Source organism: Caretta caretta, chromosome 3 (assembly GCF_965140235.1).
Source record: "Caretta caretta isolate rCarCar2 chromosome 3, rCarCar1.hap1, whole genome shotgun sequence".
Lineage (NCBI taxonomy): Eukaryota > Metazoa > Chordata > Testudines > Cheloniidae > Caretta > Caretta caretta.
In genome coordinates, this window is record NC_134208.1 from 124,519,877 (window position 1) to 124,533,306 (window position 13,430).

Genomic DNA, 13,430 nt, shown 5'->3' on the forward strand with positions numbered 1-13,430 from the left:
AAATGGCAGAACAAGTTTGGGAACCACTGTATTAGAGCATCCTGCAACACTGAGGAATCCAAAGGGATCCTCTGGTTGTAGACTGTTTTGGTTATCTGAGGGTAGACACTCTCCATTTCAGGTGATGGGATGTAGGATGCTAGTTCTTCAGAATGGTTTCATCTTCCCACTGATGTTACTGCTATCATGCCCAGATTCAGAGTCAGGCAGTTGTCCTTGGTCAAAGTGCTGATCTCAGCCAGTCATTAGGATTGTTGGAAGATGGTGCTATTTGTGCTACAGGTAAAGTAGAAGTATGTCTGAGTGTCATCTGCATATTATTGGCAATTGAGACCACAGCCTGTCACAATTTCTACAATCAGAAATATTCCTATGCAGATAACTATTGACATTAATAGTATTTATCAAAGGGATTTTCTGCTATGCCCCTATTTTTAACCATGGAATTTAAAAGGGAAAAAAATCTACATGGACATCACATTGGGTCCTTTGGTCTTTCAATACGTGAATAGAATTACAGAATTAGGATTCACCCAGAAGATCAGTTATCAAGTTGTGTTGCTGCCTAGGCATCACAGCGATTAAGTAATAGGAAGGAAGGAATCAATGAGTGTATAATTGATGTCCAGACCACATTTATAATCTGCATTATGAAACATATTTGAAATGTACGTAGTGTTCCACTACTCATTTGTAACATCTAAGTGAATATATATACAGCATTTAAAATAACAGCTGACCAAACACTTATCCCCTATTAAGTTGCTACAAGTAAACCTTATGCACAATTTTAAATAGAAAAGCTATATTATACAGGACTCTGGCATTTGAATTATTTAAAAATTATGTATTTTTGGACAATTCATATTAGTTTTGTTGTCCATATCTATTGCCTCGAATGTGAGTTCATCATTCAGGGGTTTATAAAATCTTCCAGATGGGATGCTGAACCCACATCTCTTGCAATAGATGTGGATAATAAACTATTGTGAATTGTCTATACATAATTATTGGGGTGAAATATTCTGATATTATTATGTTTTACACTTTTAAACTTCATAAAAGATCAAATTATAAAAAATTCCAGTGGCATAAGCACTCTCAATATTTTAATTTCTGAAGGTGGAGTATTTTTGATATGCTAAAACTAAAATGCAGCCTATCCAATTAAACCCATTGTTAAATTTAAACAGATTCTACCTGCTGTGAACAGTCACCCAGAGGCAGGCCAGTGTGAATTAAAACAGCAGAACTATAAACTCCTGAGAAAGCTGGCGTACACCAAAAACAGTGAGAGCCAGTTTCCTTGCTACAGCAAAGATGTGCTTGGTGCGGGAAAAGGCAGGGAAATCATAGAGTTGGCTGCAGCTTTTTGATTCTCTGCCTGGTTCCTCCTCAGCCCAGACATACATTAGACTAGTTCAGGGGCTGCTCTAATCTACAACAGCTGGCAGCTGCATCTAAGGGAGCATCTCTGGCTGGGAATAGTCAGAACACCACCCATCCCTGTCCCTACATTGGGACCGCCGGAAGAGGCATAGGAGCCAGTGCTACCAGCTTTACTTATGCTGGGTAGATGCAGGAAGTTTCTGCTCCCTTTGGGCCATATCAGTCAGGGCCTGTGAGACTAAGAATTGTAGTGTTACTAGGTGTTGCTCGTTGTGACCATGCAAAAGGTGGGAAGTTGAAACTTTCCCCATGAAAGAAATGTGAATTCTTTTACTATATAGTTTGTGGTGTTTATTTTTCTTAAACTACATTTGTTGGTTTTGTCTTTGAGTCTCATATAGAGGAAATGAGCATGATCTGCCTTGAACTAATATAAAAACCATTTTATATCACTAGGATAAAGTTAATCTACGTTCCTACTAACATTCCACCCACTAAGAGCAAATGCTTAGCACAATCACAGAATTTGGTCCTTCTCCCATTGATCTCAATGTGTTAGCTTCAGTGGACACAGGCCTGAGCTCATAGCTGAGTCCAGCTCGGCACCAGCAGCTCCAATCAGGATTTAACCATATGAGTTTATTTTTTCCTTTTTTCCTTCATTTGCCTTGACTTGACTGCAGTTCCACCAAAATCTAATAGACTAGCCATTAACTGCCTTGCAGTTTATATTACAGCTTCTTTGAAACTTAGAATTGACAATCTTAGCATTAGAATACCAGAAACTTACAGAAGCGTAGCTGTTTCTCCTGCTGGATGAGTGATAATTGTTTTTCTGCTCATTTACATCCAAAAGTAATTAAACTATACAAAAAAACTATGTACTATAGACTTGGTGCAGTGTGCACTGTTTTCAGGTTATGCAGAGATTCCGTGAAAACATTACAGTGGGAGCTGTAGTTCATTTGTATTGTCAATTCCTAAAAATTTGCCAGAATGCAACCTTGAAAGAATTAGGTCACACAAAATGTGGCCTAAGGGTTTCTTCTTTCTGTTTTCTTCAGTGGAACTCTGCAGCTGATGCAATAAAACTGTTCAACATCAATAATTTTTAGAGTTTGTTTCCTGAAAATTTTATTTGGTTGATGGAAATAAACCAAGTTTTTAGTTCAATAGGGAAATTCCTTGACTTTCATTCTAGATCTGTTTATATAAGTTTAGTGATATTTCAGCACAAATACATGTGTACTGTAAGCGTTAGCAACATTCTGTTGTTGTAACTATTATCATCTAACTCTCCCTCACATTATGCCAGTTAAACCCAGGTATTAGATATCTAGTTTGCAGGCTTAAGAATTAGAAAATGTCTAGTATAGGCCTTGCTTTGCTACTGGAGGGTTATAATCACAATCTACATATAAAATAAGAGCATCTTCAAAGCTGATTTCCACATCCTACGTATAAAATAAGGGTAAGTTAAAAGCTGATTTCCCAGAGATAGCTACTTATCACTCAGTGTTACTTCTTTCTAAATTCTGTGTGGTATCTAATGGTCAAAAATGTGCCTTTTCTGGTTATAATGATACTACATATTTGTGACTTTTTTTTATCCAAATACTGTAAAAGTAAAAAAGAATGAGGGTGTAGTCATTCCTCTTGATTCTAATGAAAAGCTGATTAACAGTATTGGGGAGGTTTCAGAGTAGCAGCTGTGTTAGTCTGTATTCGCAAAAAGAAAAGGAGTACTTGTAGCATCTTAGAGACTAACCAATTTATTTGAGCATAAGCTTTCGTGAGCTACAGCTCACTTCATCGGATGCATACAGTGGAAAATACAGTGGGGAGATTTATATACACAGAGATCATGAAACAATGGGTGTTACCATACACACTGTAACCAGAGTGATCACTTAAGGTGAGCTATTACCAGCAGGAGAGCGGGAGGCGGGCGGGTGGGGGGGGGACCTTTTGTTGTGATAATCAAGGTGGGCCATTTCCAGCAGTTGACAAGAACGTCTGAGGAACAGTGGGGGGTGAGGGGGGGGAATAAACATGGGGAAATAGTTTTACTTTGTGTAATGACCCATCCACTCCAAGTCTCTATGCAAGCCTAAGTTAATTGTATCCAGTTTGCAAATTCATTCCAATTCAGCAGTCTCTCGTTGGAATCTGTTTTTGAAGATTTTTGTTGAAGAATTGCCACTTCTAGGTCTGTAATCGAGTGACCAAAGAGTTTGAAGTATTCTCAGACTGGTTTTTGAATGTTATAATTCTTGACGTCTGATTTGTGTCCATTTATTCTTTTACGTAGAGACTGTCCAGTTTGACCAATGTACATGGCAGAGGGGCATTGCTGGCACATGATTGCATATATCACATTGGTAGATGTGCAGGTGAACGAGCCTCTGATGGTGTGGCTGATGTGATTAGGCCCTATGATGGTGTCCCCTGAGTAGGTATGTGGACACAGTTGGCAACGGGCTTTGTTGCAAGGATAGGTTCCTGGGTTAGCGGTTCTGTTGTGTGGTGTGTGATTGCAGGTGAGTATTTGCTTCGGGATGGGGGGCTGTCTGTAAGCAAGGACTGGCCTGTCTCCCAAGATCTGTGAGAGTGATGGGTCGTCCTTCAGGATAGGTTGTAGATCCTTGATGATGCGTTGGAGAGGTTTTAGTTGGGGGCTGAAGGTGATGGCAAGTAGCGTTCTGTTATTTTCTTTGTTGGGCCTGTCTTGTAGTCGGTGACTTCTGGGTACTCTTCTGGCTCTGTCAATCTGTTTCTTCACTTCCGCAGGTGGGTATTGTAGTTGTAAGAATGCTTGATAGAGATCTTTTAGGTGTTTGTCTCTGTCTGAGGGGTTGGAGCAAATGCGGTTGTATCGTAGAGCTTGGCTGTAGACAATGGATCGTGTGGTGTGGTCAGGGTGAAAGCTGGAGGCAGGTAGGTAGGAATAGCGGTCAGTAGGTTTCCGGTATAGGGTGGTGTTTATGTGACCATCGCTTTTTAGCACCGTAGTGTCCAGGAAGTGGATCTCTTGTGTGGACTGGTCCAGGCTAAGGTTGATGGTGGGATGGAAATTTTTGAAATCATGGTGGAATTCCTCAAGGGCTTCTTTTCCATGGGTCCAGATGATAAGATGTCATCAATGTAGCGCAAGCAGAGTAGGGGCATTAGGGGACGAGAGCTGAGGAAGCGTTGTTCTAAGTCAGCCATAAAAATGTTGGCATACTGTTGGGCCAGGTGGGTACCCATAGCAGTGCCACTGATTTGAAGGTATACATTGTTCCCAGATTGACAGAGCCAGATTGACCCCCACACTGTTCCTCAGACGTTCTTGTCAACTGCTGGAAATGGCCCACCTTGATTATCACAACAAAAGGTTCCCCCCACCCCCCGCTCTCCTGCTGGTAATAGCTCACCTTAAGTGATCACTCTGGTTACTGTGTGTATGGTAATACCCATTGTTTCATGTTCTCTACATACATAAATCTCTCCACTGTATTTTCCACTGTATTCATCCGATGAAGTGAGCTGTAGCTCACGAAAGCTTATGCTCAAATAAATTTGTTAGTCTCTAAGGTGCCACAAGTACTCCTTTTCTTTTTGAGTATTGGGGAGGTGGGGGTTAAATTCCCCTCTCATTTACACGTGTGCAATCCATTGACTTCTGTGGAGCTTCACCAATATGACTGAGAGCGGTATATGGCACTGTTTCCTGATATCTTAAAATCATAGAATATTAGAGTTGGAAGAGACCTCAGGAGGTCATCCAGTCCAATCCCCTGCTCAAAGCAGGACCAACACCAACTAAATCATCCCAGCCAGGGCTTTGTCAAGCTGGGCCTTAAAAACCTCTAAGGATAGAGATTCCACCACCTTCCTAGGTAACCCATTCCAGTGCTTCACCACCCTCCTAGTGAAATAGTGTTTCCTAATATCCAGCCTAGACCTCCCACACTGCAACTTGAGACCATTGCTCCTTGTTCTGTCGTCTGCCACCACTGAGAACAGCCTAGCTCCATCCTCTTTAGAACCCCCCGTCAGGTAGTTGAAGGCTGCTATCAAATCCCCCCTCACTCTTCTCTTCTGCAGACTAAATAACCCCAGTTCCCTCAGCCTCTCCTCATAAATCATGTGCCCCAGCCCCCTAATCATTTTCGTTGCCCTCCACTAGACTCTGTCCAATTTGTCCACATCCCTTCTGTAGTGGGGGGACCAAAACTGGATGCAGTACTCCAGGTGTGGCCTCACCAGTGCCGACTAGAGGGGAATAATCTCCTCAATCTGCTGGCAATGCTCCTACTAATACAGCCCAATATGCCGTTGGCCTTCTTGGCAACAAGGGCACACTGCTGACTCATATCCCGCTTCTTGTCCATTGTAATCCCCAGGTCCTTTTCTGCAGAACTGCTGCTTAGCTAGTTGGTCCCCAGCCTGTAGCGGTGCATGGGATTCTTCCTTCCTAAGTGCAGTACTCTGCACTTGTCCTTGTTGAACCTCATCAGATTTCTTTTGGCCCAATCCTCCAATTTGTCTAGGTCACTCCGGACCCTATCTCTACCCTCCAGCCTATCTACCTCTCCCCCACAGCTTAGTGTCATCTGCGAACTTGCTGAGGGTGCAATTCATCCCACCATCTAGATCATTAATAAAGATATTGAACAAAACTGGCCCCAGGACCGACCCCTGGGGCACTCCGCTTGATACCAGCTGCCAACTAGACATCGAGCCATTGATCACCACCCATTGAGCCCGACAATCTAGCCAGCTATCTATCCACTTTATAATCCATTCATCCAGTCCATACTTCTTTAATTTGTTGACAAGAATACTGTGGGAGACCATATCAAAAGCTTTGCTAAAGTCAAGGTATATCACGTCCACCGCTCTCCCCATATCCACAGAGCCAGTTATCTCATCATAGAAGGCAATCAGGTTGGTCAGGCATGACTTGCCCTTGGTGAATCCATGTTGACTGTTCCTGATCACCTTCCTCTCCTCCAAGTGCTTCAAAATGGATTCCTTGAAGACCTGCTCCATGATTTTGCTGGGGACTGAAGTGAAGCTGACCCGTCTGTAGTTCCCCAGGTTCACTTTCTTCCCTTTTTTAAATATGGGCACTATATTTGCCTTTTTTCCAATCGTCCGGGACCTCCCTCAATCGCCACAGGTTTTCAAAGATAATGGCCAATGGCTCTGCAATCACATCAGCCAACTCCCTCAGCACCCTTGGATGCATTAGATATGGACTGATGGACTTGTGCATGTCCAGCTTTTCTAAATAGTCCTTAACCTGTTCTTTCACCACTGAGGGTTGCTTACCTCCTCCCCATACTGTGTTGCCCAGTACATCAGTCTGGGAGCTGACCATGTCTGTGAAGACAGAGGCAAAAAAAGCATTGACTACCTCAGCTTTTTCCACATCATCTGTCACTAGGCTGCCTCCCCCATTCAGCCAGGGTCCCACACTTTCCCTGACCTTCTTCTTGCTGCTAACATACCTGTAGAAACCCTTCTTGTTACCCTTCACATCTCTTGCTAGCTGCAACTCCAATTGTGCCTTGGCCTTCCTGATTATGCCCCAGCATGCTCTAGCAATATTTTTATACTCCTCACTAGTCATCTGTCCAAATTCCACTTCTTGTTAGCTTCCTTTTTGAGTTTAAGCTCACCAAAGATTTCACTGTTAAGCCAAGCCATATTTGCTATTCTTTCTGCACATTGGGATGGTTTGTTCCTGCATCCTCAATAAGGTTTCTTTAAAATACAGCCAGCTCTCCTGGACTCCTTTCCCCCTCATGTTAGCCTCCCAGGGGATCCTGCCTGTCTGTTCCCTAAGGGAGTCTAAGTCTGCTTTTCTGAAGTCCAGGATCCGTATTTTGCTACTCTCCTTCCTTCTTTTTGTGAGGATCCTGAACTCAACCATCTCATGGTCACTGCTGCCTAGGTTGCCACTCACTTCTACTTCCCCTACCGAACCTTGTATGTGATTGCCTTACAGATCTATTTAATTAGGATATTATTAGAAATAAGATAAACACACTCTGACCCTGATTTTGCAATCTCTTACATATGTGTGTAAGAGGTTGCAAAATCAGAAAGTAGATCTGGTTTTTCTTTTTGTGTCGTGTGAGCTTTATATTATTGAGCAACTTGGATTCATTTTGTAAAGCTAAATTTGCAGAATTTTGCTGAGCTTTGCATTCTGGGGCTTCTAAACATAGTTAAATGTTCTCTCATCATTCGCTCCCCCTCTCCGCCTTGTCACTGAGAGGTTTTTTTAGCATATTACAAAGTGTGGATGTTATAGACAAGGGGAAAAGCTGAGTTACATTTGTTGTTCCTCTTACTTCATGATCACTCTCTATTTTTTCTTTATATTTTGTAAAGGATCTTCTTGTAATGGTCTTTACCTACACTGGAAGCTCTTTGAAGCAGGGATCATCTTTTTGTTATCTCTGTACAATGCGTAGCACAGTGGGGGCGTCGATCCCTGGTTGGGACCTTTACATGTCACTCCGGTACAAACAATTTAGAAGAACTATATGAAGTTCTGTAGGAGTTTTGTCACTTTTTTGTTGCTGACTTTGTATAGAAATAAAAACAGCTGCGATTAAATAAAATAGAAGAACCACCACCACACTGATCATTTGAGGCACAGCATTTCAGATTTTGGGATCTAAGGGTAGACAGATATATTTAGATACCTAAGTAAGCAGCCTCATTTTCAGAGGTGCTGAGCATCTGCAGCTTTCATTTCGTGAGTCGGGGAGGGGCAGGGCGGAATCTCAGGAAATATTGATATAGCCCACTTATTTAGTTGTCTACGAATGGAGTTAGGGCTTAACTTTAGGCACGCACGTTTGAAAATTTTGGCTTAAATTGACAACATAACAAAAGGGCTTCTCTTCCAGTTCATTATTAACTTCGATTTTTTATTCTCAAAAATTGATGGAAATGTTTTAATTTTGCCAATATCAGATGAGGTCTTTTCTGGTTTTATTTCATTTTTGCTGTTAGTTATTGTTGCCGGTAGCACTCACAATGTGCTAGTTGCTGTACAAACACAAAAGAAGGCACAGCCTCTCCCCGAGGGAGCTCACAGTCTAAAAAGACAGGATAGAGATGGAGGCTAGAGAGGATAGAGGGGGAAGGAAACAGATAGCAATTTGCCATTTCCTCATAATCCAAGTTTTTAATACAGCCTTCCCTGTAGATAAAGATTTTTAGCTAATCCCAATGTAGTTATTTTAAGGATCACATTAAATGTGGGTCTGAAGAAGGAATTGCAAGCATAGGAAAGTGTCACTTTTAAAACTAATAAATTGCTCAAAAAAATGTGCTGGATTTACAACACTAGAAAAGAAAGCTTTGGGTTTAGCCACAAAACACGCAGCTGCAATGCAGACTTCCCTAAATGGCTTGCCAGTGTACATCAGCCCTGGTCTGGAAGGACTTGCCTCATTCCTTGGCCTCATAGCTGAGACTACCCACAAGGGTAGGGTGACCAGATAACAAGTGTGAACATTTGGAACAAGGGGTATGTTTCTGTTGGGGGCGGGGGGGAATAGGCACCTATATAAGTCAAAGCCCCAAATAGCAGGACTGTCCCTATAAAATCGGGACATCTGGTCACCCTACACAGGGGAGCCAGCCAGACTGTGATCGTGGCCCATGAATGCGTCACAGTCCTTCTGCAGTGACCTAGGGGTGCAAAGGATAAATTGCAAATCTTGTAAAAATTGTGCATTTTCAGTGCCTGCAAAATACCTATTTTAATTTACACAATGTGCCTATCAAAAGTTATAGGCACATGTAAAATAAAAACTAAACCATATTTTACAAGACAAAGCTAAATCAACACAACGTTTACTGATCGCAGCCCAGAAACACAGTTGCCAAGGTTAGTAGAGGACATTTTTTAATTAAAATTATAATGGAGACTCTGTTCCAAATATATATGGCAAGACTATCATTGTACCGCTGTGTATGTGTGGGTGTGTAAATCAGAACCTTCAAGAAATGCCTATAACAAAGCTCAGTAACCGCGTGACCATATGACTACATCTTTTGGCTTCCCATCTCCCTATTTTCCCTCATTGTTTGTTGCTTGCCACTTCCTCTGTCATGTCTACATTTATACTGTAAACGCTCTGGTACAAGGACTGTCTATTTTATTTGTCAGTAAAGAAGCTAGCATGTTGAATGTTTTATATATAATTATTATTATTCAGGAAGCATCCTCCATAAATCAGTATTCAGTGACCCAGCCTTTTGGTGATATATGGAGAATTATTTGCAGTTGCTCATCATGTTAACAGGAATTGAGAGAAGCTAGTATAGTGTATCCCTCCCTCTTTAAAATGACTTTCAAAGATTTTCTTCAAAGGCCTCCATGCTACATGAGCTGCTATGGCCCACTATTCCGGAAATCCTCAACAATCTTTTCTGAAGTAGTGCTTTCTATTAATCGCTCCAGAGCCATTGTTTCCAGGGGAACCAATTCAGCACTGCATCTGCAGAGTTGGGACACAGGCCTTTAAATGCAAGGCTTCCCTTATCATAAAACAAACTATAAGATGAAACAGCCATCTGTGCTCTACTGGAGAGAGACAGAGAGGGCATTCTGTGAAGTGTTGCTTTTCCATCTCTTCCCAGGAGGTTGACAACCCAAAGTGAAGCAGTGAAGAATACACATTTCAGGAAAAGTGTAAGAGGATCGTTCTTTTAAAAGCTCTCCCATTTGGATGCTTATCATTTTCCTCTTCCAAGCCATCTTTTAAACTAGACCAGGGATCAGCAACCTTTGGCATGCGGCCCACCAGGGTAAGCCCTCTGGCGGGCTGGGCAGGTTTGTTTAGAGGCGCAGGCCGAGGGATGTGCTGGGCACCGCTTCCCGGAGCCCCCATAGGCCTGGGACGGCGAACCGCGGCCAGTGGGAGCTGCGATCGGCCAAACCTGTGGACGTGGTGGGTAAACAAACCGGCCCGGCCCACCAGGGGGCTTACCCTGGTGGGCCGTGTGCCAAAGGTTGCTGATCCCTGAACTAGGCTATGATACCACATACTTACAAAAACCTAACTGTTCATGGAAATGGCTGTTTCATTGGTTCTAATGTAAAACTAAATACAGTCCAAGCATATCTATGCTCAAAGATCATCAGTGTGCAAGGAGGCATGTTTTTAGTCACCAAAGTAGATTTTCTTCACAGCGTTTTATTTTCATTCTTCATTATAACATAAGACCATGTAAACTGACAAATATTCAACCAGACAGTACACTACAATGCAAATTAGCTGTCTTCCTGGCTGTTTGTAACAAATCTCTAGACTAGTCAAGTTGACTTGGAGCATCCAGCAATCTCTCTCTCTTGTCTCCCGCACCTGTGCACATATGTATAAAATAATCTTCAGCTTCAGTCAACAGATTCAAGGTTCTCTGAGGCTCAGAGGTCACAGGCATAGAATCTGAGAACAATGAATCAGAGGTTAAAATTGTAAAGACAAACTTAATAAACTTGTAGTCGTATTTATAGAGAACATAAAGGGGTCGTATTCTGCCCTGTTCTGTGTGGATGTGCTGAGGGTTGCATAGAGAGCCTCTGACCCCATGTCCCTCGGTCCTAGCACAGCAGTATGTCAGGATACATGGCTAGAACTCAAGAAAGCATGAGGTGGGGAACTTCCATTCTATGCTAATTGGCCTCTCCCCGTACTCCCAAGGAGACATGGTTTAGACTCCCAGACTATGCATCACATGCTAGCTGGGAGCGTACACTGCTCTCTTTTAAGGACTGGCAGTATATAGCCCACCAAGCTCTCCCCAGCATCCACACTAAATCATTCTGCCCTGCTTATGGAGGATGGCTCTGATAACCACTACACATCTAGTACTACTTCACTTCCTGCCCTCTCAGACAGAAGTTAAACTGAGAAGTAACGTTCAGATCCAGATTTGATTTTTCCCAAGTTTGGGGCTGTTCCAATCCAGAGTTTGGTTTTAGCTCAGCCTCTAGACAAAAATATATACAATAAATATATTAGGTACAAGAGAGTGCCAGGAATATTTCACTTGTAAGTCACTGGGTCAGATTTTGCTTGCTGTTGCAACCATGCAACTCCCTAGACTTCAGTAAAGTACTGTAGATCTAAAGGAAGAGAATTTGCCCCGCTGTGCGTCTCATATGCCCTGTTCAAAAGAAAAGCAGTGGAGTTTTTCCTTCTGTGTACATTACATTCATTGGATGTGGAAAACAAATATGACTGTAGGGGACGATATGCTTGTCGGTTATTCCAGTTCTACAAATGTAAAAATTGTCTCAAATAGTTGCTTGCCAACAATAGAATAATAGCATAGATACAGTAAAGCAGAAACTCCCTTTTTTATTCCCTCTCCTGTAAATATATTTTACTATTGCTTTTTACAAAAATACAATTTTAAATGGGGAGGGAGATAATGAGATAACATTTTTGGAAGAACAATACTATTATCTTAAAATAATGAACAAAAAGAATAATACAATAGTTAACAAAATAAATAGGAAAATTATGCTTGCTTATATGAAAACATTTTTCCTCTTAAAACATTGGAAAGTGTATTAACAATAACAATCTCTCAGAAGAAAATGTTAGCAATTTCTGATTTTATGGTTTTATGTAAACCAGTTTTATTTATTTATATATATATTTATCAGATTATACACAATTGCATTAGAGTTTTGGAAAAATTAAGTGACTTAATAACATTACATTGTAGTCCCGATGGAAAATTTTTAGGTGCACAGTTTTGAAAACACATTGTACAAAGTATCATGCCATCACAAAAATGACAAAATAAGAGATGATTTTATATTAAGTAGCAAAGGAACTAATCACATAAAGGCTTGCATAAGTATCCAGAAAAACATTTTCTCTGTGTTGCCACACTGTATGTCTAATTCTGCTCTCTTCGGTCCAAATCTAAAGCCCAGTGCCTGACCTAAGTGGTAGTACCAAGCTCTTGATAGATGGGGGGGGAGGGGATGGAATCCTACATAAGGGCCATATTCTACTCTCTCTCTCTCTCTGTACAAAACTCCCACTGTTTTCAATGGTAGCTCTGTCGTTGCTTGAGGTTATTATATTATTATGTCCTAGACATGTAGAGCTGGCCCAGAGACTATAATGAACATGTCATTTGGTCTTCTCCACAGAATGATGGGATATCCCTGCTTCTAAAGTTTAATTTCTAGTGCTATTACCAACAGCCACAATCTAGTTCTCAGCTTTTCAGACTCAGAGAGGTTCTTAGTGGTAGATCCAAAGTGGCGGACAGTTCCAGAGCTGGTACTCCCACGACAGACCAGCTAGCTCAGCTCCTGCAGCAGCTTTTATTAGCAGCTGGGTGGAATGGATTTCCTTCACATTATGGTCGCAGCCTCACACATAGCTGCTCACTATGGAATACAAGCACGTCACTGTTCAGCAAGATTACAGACCAAGGTGCAGTCTCTTCAAGCATTATTTCATACAGCCTGCTTCCCCTTCAGAGGTCTGAACTGCCACACAAACTAGGAGAAGTCAATTTCTTACAAACTCAGGGACTGCCCTCCCTCCCTCCCCCTCCCCCTTTCTTCATCTACAGCTTTTTTCCTAGAAGAGCGATTCACGGACAGGAAGGTAATAATAGTACTGCAACCCCAAGGATCAATCAAGTCATTTTTAGTGCTGCTAGGTCTCATGCTTTGCTGCATGAGATTTCCATGTGATATCCTTTAGGAAAACCTTCTATCACAACTATATTGTAGGAGGTTCCTCTTGGCAGATCCCAGATCTACACACTATGAATTTCACCAGTGTCACAGAATATAAAATGTAATACAACCAAGATTTATCACTTCCCTTTGTGTCTGTTGGGGAATGTTCTCCATACTACCTCTCTCGGAAAGTTACATTGTTCGTGGCTAATAAATCAGTGTGGAGGGTGAATGAGTGAGATTCAGATATTCATTCCAAATCCATCTTTCACAATCTTCCTCAAGGACATGGCGGTGCTGCACTCCCACT

General features: G+C 41.8%; 1 protein-coding gene and 1 long non-coding RNA gene across 7 annotated transcripts in view; one reads left to right on the forward strand and one right to left on the reverse strand.

Annotated features, from left to right (window-relative positions):
- The window catches only part of PACRG (parkin coregulated), a 494,910-nt gene that overhangs the window by 470,462 nt on the left and 11,018 nt on the right, over positions 1 to 13,430 (forward strand). The window lies entirely within an intron of this gene.
- LOC142071586 (uncharacterized) overlaps positions 10,581 to 13,430 on the reverse strand; it is a 62,170-nt gene continuing 59,320 nt past the window's right edge. The window contains exon 2 of the long non-coding RNA XR_012667706.1: positions 10,581 to 10,853. This is a non-coding gene — a long non-coding RNA (uncharacterized LOC142071586). The remainder of the gene's footprint in view (positions 10,854 to 13,430) is intronic.